Source organism: Bos indicus x Bos taurus, chromosome 13, assembly GCF_003369695.1.
Source record: "Bos indicus x Bos taurus breed Angus x Brahman F1 hybrid chromosome 13, Bos_hybrid_MaternalHap_v2.0, whole genome shotgun sequence".
In the NCBI taxonomy this organism is placed as follows: Eukaryota; Metazoa; Chordata; class Mammalia; order Artiodactyla; family Bovidae; genus Bos; species Bos indicus x Bos taurus.
Window position 1 is genome coordinate 75,124,136 of NC_040088.1, and position 12,857 is coordinate 75,136,992.

Sequence of the window (12,857 nt, forward strand, 5' to 3'; positions counted from 1 at the left end):
AATCAGGATTTGGGGGAGATGGGGCTCAGCATTACGACTGTTTCAAAAAGCTCCCCAGATGATCCCAGTCATTCTGTCTGACCAAATTCTCCCTGAGCTATTGGCAGTTAGGAAAGTCATCAAGAAAACAAGGAAAAGGAAACACGTAATTCCCCCTAGTGAAATTGTGCGATTGTGAGCACACAATCTAATTCCTGACTGCCAGATTAAGATATTAACACAATTATGCGTATTTTATTAGACTGAAAAAAGGAGCCATCATTTTATTTTAATTTGTCCAGCTGCTAAAAGAATAACGTATTCCAGTGTCAATATGCCAGATCTAAAACAATTCATATGAAAGGCATCTATTTATGAGTTTTAGCAAGATTGGAGAACTGCCAAAGCACGTTTTCCAGTAGATCTAGGAGGCTTAGCAGGTAGTAAGCTTAGCTGGCATGTAGGGCCTTGTGTTAATGAAAACATAGAACTCTGGTTTTCTAACTATTCATAATTGGGGAATTAGAGTTTATGGTTCCGGAGGTTTTTCACGCACTTCTCCTCGTCTGGGCATAATGAAAAACTTACACCTAGGTGCCCAGGCATCATGTGAACAGTGTGTAAATGCTGTACAGAGAGGCACAGCTGCTCAACCCAACGGAGAACAAAACCACAGCAACACACAGTGAATAAGTAAGAACAATTCCCAGGAATCAATTCACTCGGGCATACTACTGCAAATCCTTAAAAAGAAAACAAACAGGAATCTTTTTCCATGGAATACCCAAGGGTAACCAGTATAACAAAGTGGTTAATGACAATACAAGATTAAAATAAACATCACAACCCCACTCTGTCTGGATTCATATTACGTAGATGAGAAGTTAACACATTCTAGAAAAGCTCACTTAATTACACTGGTGATGAATTATCTTTCCCTTAGCTTAGTAGACATGATTTAGGCCTAACTCTCCTGACTTGTGAGTAAGCTGAGCCAGCCACATGTTCATCAAAAGACAGCACAGAAGCTGTAGCTTTACAGATAAAGCTCCCTTTTTAAAAGTATAGCAAAGAAAAACAAGAAAATGGAAGATGAATTAATTCCTAATCCTACTACCTTCAGATACCAAAAGAGTTGTATCTGTATTAACATCTCCTTTTAGAATGAGAGGGTGGGGTCCCTCTAGATCTTTGGCCAGCAGGTAGAAATCAGCTTTCATAGGGGCAAACTTCTTAAAGGTTTTCAGAAGCTGCTTAGAAGCTGCACTAATGTTCACCCTGCTGCCCAAATCAGAAGCCCACGCAATGTCACTATACCCTTCTCCTTCCTGGAAACCTCACTCATGTCTTCCCTTCCTAAAGCCTCAGTGTCCCCCAGAGAAATCCACTCTGCTCCCTCTCACTAGCAGCTCTCCACGGTGATTATCAGAATACCTGGTGTAGCTTCCTTGACCTAGGGTTTACTCCTATTCAATCCTTTTACCACAGGCATAGGAAGCTTTCTAAAATGCAAATAGTGACGGGCTCTCCTTCATAAACTTCCCAAGGCCGTTAGAATGGGAAAGCTGAATCCACAGCGTGGTTCGCAGGGCCTCCATCGTCCGAGTTGCTTCTGCCTCCGCTGTCCATCGTGAAGTTCATGTCCCAGCCGTACTGTCCTTCCAAGCTGGAATGAAGCCTCTGGCCTTCAGACATGCTGCTCCCTGTGCCTGGAACCATTCCCCCCAACCCTTTCCCACTTCGACCTTGTTATTTTTTAATATTTTGCTTAAAAGTCACTTTCTCAAGAAAGCTTTTTCTAATCCCTAACATCAATCAGATCCCCTGGCTCTGGGCTCCCTTAGCACCTGCACGTCTCTTACTGTAACACTCAGATGTAGTGTGCACGGATTTGCTTATAGCTTTGTGATCTCCGCTGCAGGCTGTGAGAAGCTGTACGAGGGCAGCAGGGTGTCTGTCTCGTTCATGATGGTGTGCGTAGGGCCTAGCTATGTGTCTAGTCTATAGTCAGTTTCCAAGGTAATATTTTTTTTAACAAATAGATGAATCTTGGACATCCTTTTGTTGTACATGGTCTTTCTTATCAATAAGTTCTGCAAGCATACCTCAGAATACAAGATGCCCAGGTTAAAATTTTGATGGATTAGGTTTTCATTAATATACAGTGAAGATGGCAATCTGCCTGTACAGTTGTCAAGCTTTGGAGATAAGGAATGTCTGGTGACATGTAACTGGTGTTCCAAAAGCTGGGAACCATGACTATCATCACCATCTCTGCAGGCACCTCTGAAGAAATCCAAGGAAGAGTAATGTAGAAACTCTAAATACCAATACCGTTTGAGATAATCACATACGTCTGTCTGCATTCCTATAGCTGTATTTCCCACTTTGGATTAATAAACACATTCCCACTTTGGATTAATATCCTTAAATATTACATTTTTTGGTATAATTTCTTCAGTGTGCCTTCATCCAAAAATTGTGTACTGAACTGGCCTTCTGATACATGCATGTTCCATAGTAGCAGCATTCCTTTATATAAAACTGCATATTTCAGCATGCAGCATTCCTGTTTTCTCCTGTAAGTAGAGTCATAATATGCTCATGTCAAAATCTTGAACAATCGTGTGACTGTTCCATCCAGAGAACACAGCTACTAAAATACCCTGATTGGAACCGTATATTGCTGCCTTCCTTTTCCACACACAAGCCTCTTCAGGGCGATACACGGAGAACCCAAGGTGAAGACAGGGACCCTCAGAGTTAATAAAAGAACCACAGCCACTCTAGATTGGTACTAGGAATCTGTCCTTTCCCAAGATGGAGCACATATTCAAACTTCTTTGCACTTCAAAACTTTCCCTGGCCCACCCACTCCTGGGCCATTAGCCTGACTGTGGGCACCTCATTGGTGTCAATGCCCATCCCCTCCTAGGCTGCTACCCTGACTGTGAGTACCTCTTTAGTGTCAATTTGTCATCAGCTCTTTCTTAGTGTCTGCCTCTGTGCCTCAAACAGTGATCTCTGGAAAAGAGATCAATAAAGGTGTGTAAACTAATGAATTGATGAATGCGTACTTGAGAAATGACTGTTCTCTCTTTCCATGAAAACGAAATTGTTAGTCACTCAGATGTGTCCAACTCTTTGCGATCCCATGGGCTGTATCCTGCCAGGCTCCTCTGTCCATGGGGATTTTCCAGACAAGAACACTGGAATGGGTTGCCATTCCCTTCTCCAGGGGATTTTCCCCACCTAGAGATCAAACCCAGGTCTCCTGCATTGCAGGCCATCTTCACTGTCTGAGTCACCAGGGAAGTCGGCTTTCTTTCCACAGATTGGGACAAAATAGCACCAGGTGAACAGGAGCCCATGGAAGGTACGGCAGATACTTTGGGTGGCACTCCTAGGGCTCCCAGCTGTTTTTGTTTTAGCTCCAATTGTGTTCCAGTTGCCTTATCTGCTTCTCTTTGCATCAGGGTTTTTCTGAAGCTCCAAAGACTACTGTGCTCATGTGCACGGCAGGCCAGACCAGTCAGGGAAAGCTCCATTTCCCGCCCAGCAGCATTCAGCCAACCTCTGATGAGAGCAGGTGTATAAATATACCGCTTCCCTCACCCTTTGGATAGAATAAGTCTGAGATAGCTTTAAATCATCTCAAAGAATTCTACTTACTGCTTCCCCCTGGCTGACGCATTTCTCACTCCCCTGTCAGTAATTTATGAACTTCCCAAACTTATGACTTATACCTTGACATGGGATCTAGTTCTAAGGGAAACTCTAATTAAGACAAAACAAAACAAAACAAAACAAAACAAAAGAAGAATACAAAAATTAACATGCACTCTAGCTAAGAAAGTAAGAAAGATTATTTTGTCAGGCTGCCAAAATGTATAAGTCTAAATAAAATTTCCATTAACTTCCATGTATTATAACTTACTAAATTGTATACTCTGATATAAATAAGACAACACAGTGTACACATCCTTGACAAGCAGTTTTCAACATTAGGCATGTATGAGCCACAGGAGCAATATGCATTGCAGAAATAAGTAAACTAATAAATTGGTCATGGGCAAAGTGTCCTTAATGAGAGCACTGGCTCCCTGCCACAAAATGTTTCTTCAAGCATGATTTCAAATGTGATATTGCTCAAAAAAAAAAAAAAAAAAAAAAGGAATGCAGTTTCAAATATATAAAATGCTCTGATGGTTCTATTTGCTGAGGAACAAGTACGCTGCTGCTGCTGCTAAGTCGCTTCAGTTGTGTCCGATTCTGTGCGACCCCATAGACGGCAGCCCACCAGGCTCCCCCGTCCCTGGGATTCTCCAGGCAAGAACAAGAATCCTAATATTCATTAGCATTCACACATCAAGCCTCCAAAACATGAGAATGAATGGAAAACATACATATATATGTATAGTGAAAGTTCAAAATTAAAAGTTTCTTCAAAAACTAAGTTGTCTCTGAATGATGTTTTGGAAATTATGTTGCTCAGTAGTAACCTTTCTTTATAAAATGTTAGTATATATGATTTAAATGTTTAAGAAAAATTTTACTTAAGGTGAGTAGTTTTCTTTTTAGTTCAAATAACTAGTGCTGAATCTTTCACTTTGCACACTGCAGTTGTTTTATTTTTAAATCATTTTACACAAGTCAAATGCAATTGTGTTTCATCAGAAGATAGAACAGCATGATGGTTTTAAGGCCAGCACCTCACATGATATAATTTAATTCCATTACCCAATCTGTCCAGCTATTTTGACTGAATACAGTCAATAATGAAAAATACTTCAATCCCTCTCTTTGATGAATCATAAATTTCCATTCCTAACATGAGTGTGAAAAAAAGAATTATTTAGATGCATCTTTAAAAATACAGTTTATGTACATATCAGATCAGATCAGATCAGATCAGTCGCTCAGTCGTGTCCGACTCTTTGCAACCCCATGAACTGCAGCACGCCAGGCCTCCCTGTCCATCACCAACTCCCAGAGTTCACTCAAACTCACGTCCATCGAGTCAGTGATGCCATCCAGCCATCTCATCCTCTGTCGTCCCCTTCTCCTCCTGCCCCCAATCCCTCCCAGCATCAGAGTCTTTTCCAATGAGTCAACTCTTTGCATGAAGTGGCCAAAGTACTGGAGTTTCAGCTTTAGCATCAGTCCTTCCAAAGAAATCCCAGGGCTGATCTCTTTCACAATGGACTGGTTGGATCTCCTTGCAGTCCAAGGGACTCTCAAGAGTCTTCTCCAACACCACTGTTCAAAAGCATCAGTTCTTCGGCGCTCAGCCTTCTTCACAGTCCAACTCTCACATCCATACAAAACCACAGGAAAAACCATAGCCTTGACTAGACGGACCTTTGTTGGCAAAGTAATGTCTCTGCTTTTGAATATGCTATCTAGGTTGGTCATAACTTTCCTTCCAAGGAGTAAACGTCTTTTAATTTCATGGCTGCAGTCACCATCTGTGGTGATTTTGGAGCCCAGAAAAATAAAGTCTGACACTGTTTCCACTGTTTCCCCATCTATTTCCCATGAAGTGATGGACCAGATGCCATGATCTTTGTTTTCTGAATATTGAGCTTTAAGCCAACTTTTTCACTCTCCACTTTCACTTTCATCAAGAGGCGTTTGAGTTCCATTTCACTTTCTGCCATAAGGGTGGTGTCATCTACATATCTGAGGTTATTGATATTTCTCCCGGCAATCTGGATTCCAGCTTGTGTTTCTTCCAGTCCAGCGTTTCTCATGATGTACTCTGCATATAAGCATTATATATGCATATAAATGGAAAAACATGAAAGCTGCTTTGTTATAGAAGAAGTAGGTCTTTTAGAAGTTAAAGAAGTGTACTATATTTATATGGATGAAAGAATAGAAATATAAAGTAATTTATAGAATATTAAGGAATACACCAGCTGCTAAAAACTTTTGAAGGCCTTCAGTAATTTAACTTATTTACTTATTAGTACCTTTATAGATTGGGAGTCTTGCTTCATAACAAGTATCCTACTCTATTTCAAATTCCTAAATTTTGACTTTTTAAGCAACATTTTTCTATTGTAAAGTCAAAAGGAAAATGCAGATGTCTGGAAAACAGAGAAAATGAAGGGAGACTGGGACTATGGGATTTTGGGGTTCCATATCTGGGAACTTAATCTGGCAGACATCCTCTCTTTCTTCTACATCTTAAATCCCTCACCCATTTATTTTTCCCCTTTTGATAAATCCTCCTTCTTTCCTCTTCCCCCACAAACCTACCATGTTATCACTCTGTACATTCACTGACAAATTTCGAACTGAAACTTGTCAGTGAAACAAATAGTGAACTGAAACTCAGCTTATGGCTCCTTCCACTTTCTGTGCAACCCCTCATAGTGTGGGCTCTAAGTTCCTATCAGTTAACTTTTATCTGCAAAGGGCAGAAAATCAAGCCACATGTTGCAGAGTAAAATAAAACATCCTGGCTCTGCAACCAAGAAGTGGAACTGTCAGTCTGGATTTAGGCACCATCAGATAAAGACCCTCCAACAGTATCACCAAGAAATCTACCATTGTTTACTTTTTGGCTCTGTTTTCTCTATTCAGTTGATCAGGTGGACAAAGAGTGAGTGGAAGGTTGGCTCCCCAGGGAAAAACTGTGATGGAGTTTATTAATACTGATTATTTTAGAAGTCACCAACCCTCGGGCAACTCTAGTGATTCCCTCTCTGTCTCTTTTTCTTTCTCCTCATACTCACCAGTGAGATCCAGGATACTACTCAGCTCTTAAATCCTCTACTTCCTTCTTTTTACATTTGTCTGGGGCTTCCCTTGTAGCTCAGTTGGTAAAGAATCTGCCTGCAGTGCAGGAGACCTGGGTTCAATCCCTGGGTTGGGAAGATCCCTTGGAGAAGGAAACGGCAACCCACTCCAGTATCCTTACCTGGAAAATCTGATGGACAGAGGAGCCTGGTGGGCTGCAGTCCATGAGGTCGCAAAGAGTCGGGCACGACTGAGCTACTAACACTTACTTGGAGGTCCTCCCTTGACCAAGTTCTTATAAACAGATATCTGTCTTTTCAGCTCTTGACTCTTTTCCTTCCTTAAACTCTTGCTAAGCAACTTCACTTCCCTGTAGGCTCCTGCTATCAACTGTGTGGGAGACTTCCAAGCATACACGTCAAACTGCAAGTTACCTCCAGTAATGGGCTAAATCGTGTCCTTACCAAGAGTCACGCACAGAAGCTCTAACTCTAAGCTGAATGGTATTTGGAGATGAGGTCTTTGGGAGGTCCTAAGGGTGAAGCCCTCACAAGGGGATTATTGCCCCTAAAAAGAGACATCAGAGGGCTTGCCTCCTTCTCTCTCATGTGAGAACACAGGGAGAAGGCAGACGTCTAAATCGCCTGGCATGTTGATCTTGGATTTACCAGTGTACAGGATAGCAGTCCAAGAAAGATACCTCCCAACTTTAAATCTTCACTTCCACTTGTCTGTTGAATGTCTTCCACACAACTATCATCATAACTATTACCACAAACTCAACAAACGATGACCTACATGCCAAATCCGGCCCAAGGCCATTTTTGGAAATGAAGCTTATTATATCCTAACCATGTCCATCCTTTCATGTACAGTATATGGCTGCATTCATGTTACAAAGGCAGAGTTAATAGCTGCAACAAAAACCATATGGTCTGCAAAGCTTAAAATATTTACTATCTGGCCCTTTCTTAGGAAGATTTTTTTATCTTTGCTTAGAACAATAATTGTTTTTCTTAGCAATAGATCAGAATCCCGTGGGGAGCTTTCAGTAATCTCATAGTCTCACCAGTTAAACTGTGGTCCAGTTCAACCAAGGCATCAGGAGTTTTAAAGGCCCCCCGGGTGATCCCAATGTGCAGCCAAGATGAAGATTCATTGCTACAGAAAAAAAAAAAAAACCTCTGTACTAAATCCTCAGTCTTTGGTATTAAAGTCACCATTCTCCCAAGGAAAAATTGTCATCGGTGCCTTTTTGCCTGCCTACTCTGTTAGCTTAATCCATTCAGTGTCATGTTCTGCTGTGTTTAGATCAGAAATCTTATTATCAATTTCCTTCTACTCAGGCCCTCATCATCTTTCACTTGGCCATTTCAACAACCTCTTGATGAATCTTTTTTTGCTTTGGTTAATCCTAGTGAGGGTCCCTAGAGTTTTACTCTAACATAAAGTCTTAATCATGCCACTCCCATACCAAAATAGACCCTGACTTTGGACACCTTATGAAACTACATTATAAAATGAAATATTTTTATTTAGATACAATTTTATAGGTATATAATAATATACAATTAGTGATAATTTTGTCTTTGTGTGTATATATAATGTATGTGCTATTACATTGGCTAAAATATCTGGCATAATGTTGAACAGTAAATTAGCATTCATTCTGGACTTGCCTCTATCTCATGGCAATACTTCTTATCATTTTCCAGTGCTATTAGAAATATATTATTTTTTTTTTTTTCTTGAGTCCTTTCAACAGAATTTTAGGTGAGTTGTACCCTATCTACCATTTTGGTTCATTCTCATTGTCTTTCAAGATGATACATGAGGAATAAATCAGATCTAATATTTATCTAATAATTCTTACTAAGATCTCAAATTCATCCACCTCCTTTGAAAGGTATCACTAAGAGAAGAATAAGTCAAGAAATTGAAATTGCAAGTGTTCCACATGAAATAGAGATTTCTCTTGGTCAACCAATAATACACAGTAATACAAAAAAGATGAATAGCTGAGAATAATTGTCATTTGAAACCTGTAGATTCCAGGTTTGACTCATAATGAGAACAACATAATTATGTTTCCTGAAACTCTTTCCTAAAAAAAAATGATAGAGTACAAACCATTTGTTGAACTGGAATCAGCAGATTTCCTAATGAAAAAATTTGGAATAATGAACAAATAAATAATCTCTTGCTCCCCTATAATTAAGCTACTCCAGTATATATATTACCCCAAATCAAACCTATTTACTTAATATGATCTTTTTCTCAGACCTGTGTAAAAATCTAGCCTCTGCTGCTCACTATAAACGCATGAACTTTGGGAAGTCACATCGTTTCTTTAGAGCCTCAGTGTCCTCATCCACAAGAGGGTCGATCAGTACTATCTACTTATTTAAACTCCCTGAGACATTAACAGGACCAAAGAAAACAGTGGATGTGGATTCCTTCTGTGTATTAAAACATTCACTACAAACGTTATGATGTTATGATATTACTGCTTTAATTATGGAAAAAAGAAATCAAAGAAAGTTTGGAATGGGAGAAAGGGAAATTTGACCTTCAGGAAATTTGGATTTGAACTTGATCAGGCCTTATTATTTGGGCAAATAATTCTATCTCATTGTACTTTCACTGACCTGCCTTCTTGAGAGTATTAAGTTCAGATATGGCTTAATATAAACTCATATCCTAACAGATATCAAAGTGTTTAAGAAAGATGAAAGCACTATAAAGTCTGCAGGATCTTTATATATTCACAGTAAGGATATTTGTTCTAAAAATAAAATGAATTCTGGTTGTATTCATTGACAGAGATATTTAAGACAACAGCATTAAAACAAGATTATATTCACATAAAGCACTCCGGTTAGAAGTGAGAAATGTAAGAATTAAAATCAAAGAAGAATAGACTATGGGAATAGTGCTCAATTTAATCCAAGTCTATCTTCATGAACTGAAGAGCCAGGGTAGAGCAACACTACAACTGGAAGCAAAAATAAAGCAAAGGACAGAAAGGAACTTTTGATTGTGCTAAGAAGAGCCTAGTTATTTGGAAGCAAAATCAACACCTAAGTGACCGACTGTAAGTGCAACCATTAGACACCAAAGGTCAAGTAGAATGTACAAATGTCGACTTAAACGCCTTAAGGAAAAATGACCAACTCTACATTTGGTGCTTTCAACAGTTTGAGACAGTTAATCATAAGGGTTAAATGAAGTCATGCATGAGAAGAGTTGACAGCACTGTTTCGGCACATCGTAAACACTCAGTAAATGTTACGATGTTAGTATTGCTAATGTTATCGTTATTATGAACTCATGACTGAATGCTATACAACACTAGAAAGGGAATCTTACTCAATGAAAAATTAGACTCCAGTTTAGCTATAATATTCAGTAACTGAACAGCACCTGTAAGAATGACATTCCAATTCTATATCTGAATTACTAGAGGGAATTTAGATATTGAGAGATAAATACATGTACAGAGGGAACAGATATAGTGATATATTCTCTTAAGGCAAATGTTTAACCTATGAAAACATCAATGTCATTTAGAAACTATTTATGGAAGCATGCAGGCAAATTCCTAAATCAAAAAAAAAAAAATCTACTTAAGAGTTTAAGGATTTTTTTTTTCTTTTCCAAAGATTCACTGCTGGTTTTCTTTAAAATATATATATATTTTATATATATATATATATATATATATATATACATATATATATATATTTCTTTATATATCTTATTTGAAATAAGATATAACTTGACCTAGACACAGTTTTCCCCAGTAAATTATTCCTTTCTAGGAAATAACAGCACACGGCTTACATTACTTAAAATATGTTACTTAATTTTTAGTGGGGGGTAAGAGCCTTAAGGATTCTGCAACATGGATTATGTCCAGATTACTCTACTGAAACTTCCCTTTTATTTGCCAAATCCCAGGTCATCTTTTCAGGGCATAGCATCTGTGATCACATTCATTTTAAGAGACTATTTGCTCCTTCATCCACACATTGAGCAAATATTCAATGTATGTACTTTCTTTTACAATTCTTCTCAAAGTCCTAGAGCTGCAAATTCCCTCCTCTGTGCTATCTCAGTATCCTTTCCCTATTTTTATCATCATACTCATTGTCATGTTCTACAATTATTTCTTCGATTATCTGTCTCCTTCAACCAGCACTTGAAGGGCAAGGATGACAATAATTTAGTCATCTTTGTTGCCTTAGTAAATAGCCAGGTTCCTCAGCATGGTACGTATTCTCAGATGTTTGCTGACTAAATGATTATCACAGAAAGAAATGATCCTTCAAAAGATGCTGTAGCTCAAAACTTGCCATTATTTTTGTATACCATTTCTCTCTACTGATGGGTTTTATTTACATTGCCAAACTTTAATTTTTCAGTGTCTGCCAAAAAAAATAATCTATTATGTATGCACACACCAGCCAGTAGAATGTTTTATTACAAAGATATAATGTCTGTTAACTCTCCTCCATAACTTATTTCTATAAAGTTATGATATCAGTTTTATTTTGAAACACAATTGCAAGCAATGAAAAGCTACAAAGCTGCTACCTTGTATTCCTCCTTTTGTGTTACTTCTGGCTGTCTCCAGGGTTGAGAAAGGGTGGTGGTGAGATGGCAAAGTCCTCAAATAAAACTCTAGATTATGCCCTGAAGAGAACTGCGTACAAGCACAGACTCGGAATGCAATCTCTGCTGATGCTTTTCGGGGCTCATCTTCCAACCAATCACTCTGTTATTTAAAGCTAGTTTACCCAAAGAGGTGTTGAGACATTGCTGAAGTTGGGGGTGTGGAAAGAAAGATAAGGGAGATGAAAGGTTATATATTCAGACCCAGATATCATTTTTAAAGAATCATTGTCATCTTCATGCTCATTTCTATCTAAAGGTATATTAGATGCCCTTGGGAAATAAGATTTTCTATTTGAGTTGTAACTGATTTTAACAGTCCTCTTGGGTGCTTATTAGGTATAGGAGACTATTTTTAAAATCAAAAGAATTGGTGCTTTTGAATTATGGTGTTGGAGAAGACTCTTGAGAGTCCCTTGGACTGCAAGGACATCAAACCAGTCCATCCTAAAGGAAATCAGTCCTGAATATTCATTGGAAGGACTGATGTTGAAGTTGAAACTCCAATACTTTGGCCACCTGATGTGAAGAGCTGACTCATTGGAAAAGACCCTAATGCTGGGAAAGACAGAAGGCAGGAGGAAAAGGGAACAACAAAGGATGAGATGGTTAGATGGCATCACTGACTCAATGGACACGTTTGAGTAAATTCTGGGAGTTGGTAATAGACAGGGAGGCCTGGTGTGCTGCAGTCCATGGGGTTGCAGAGTCAGGCATGACTGAGCGACTGAACTGACTATTTTGAATGTTTTGTTGTTGTTTTTGTATGTATGTATGTAAACTCATTGAATTCCTGCCTTTAGACATGAGGGGACTGAAGCACAGAAATGTCACCAAGGTCAGACAGAGAAAATGGGAGATTCAGGGTCTGAGCATCTGTGAAAAGCCTAACAAGCAAACACTCTGCAATTCTAAACTTTGTGACCTGAGTTGATAGCAACCGCATGCTACCGTACACTTTTTCCTCCTTATAAGCCATTGCATCTTAAACCGCAGGAGGGGAAAACAAGGTGGTGTTCAGAAGTCTACTCCTTTTAGCTGTATGACGTGCAAAAGTGAAAGCTGATGGGCTGTGCTCACCCACTATGGCTAGCATCATGGCATGGGGTTCAGCAAGTTTATGGGCTTTAGAATCAGAGAGACCTAAGTTTGAATCCTGGCTCCGTTACTTCTTACCTGTATCACCTTTGTGAAGTTCTTTTCATGTATTTATTTTTAGGTGAATTACTCCAACTTTAATTTTCAAAAAATTTTAAAATAGCTATTCTAGTTTCTTTGCTTTCCCACAAAAATTTTGTAATCAGTTGGCACACGTCTGCACAAAATTCTGTAAGTATTTGGCTGATAGTGTTGTTCAGTTCTTCTATGTCCTTGCTGATGTTCTGCCTGGTGGTTCTATCAATTACAGTGAGAGCAGTGTCAAAGTCCATGACTGTAATTGAAGACATGTCTGTTTC

General features: G+C 38.9%; 1 protein-coding gene across 3 annotated transcripts in view; it reads right to left on the bottom strand.

The window, feature by feature from the left end:
* MACROD2 (MACRO domain containing 2) overlaps positions 1–12,857 on the bottom strand; it is a 2,312,183-nt gene that overhangs the window by 1,402,343 nt on the left and 896,983 nt on the right. The gene's annotated exons all lie outside the window — the stretch shown is intronic.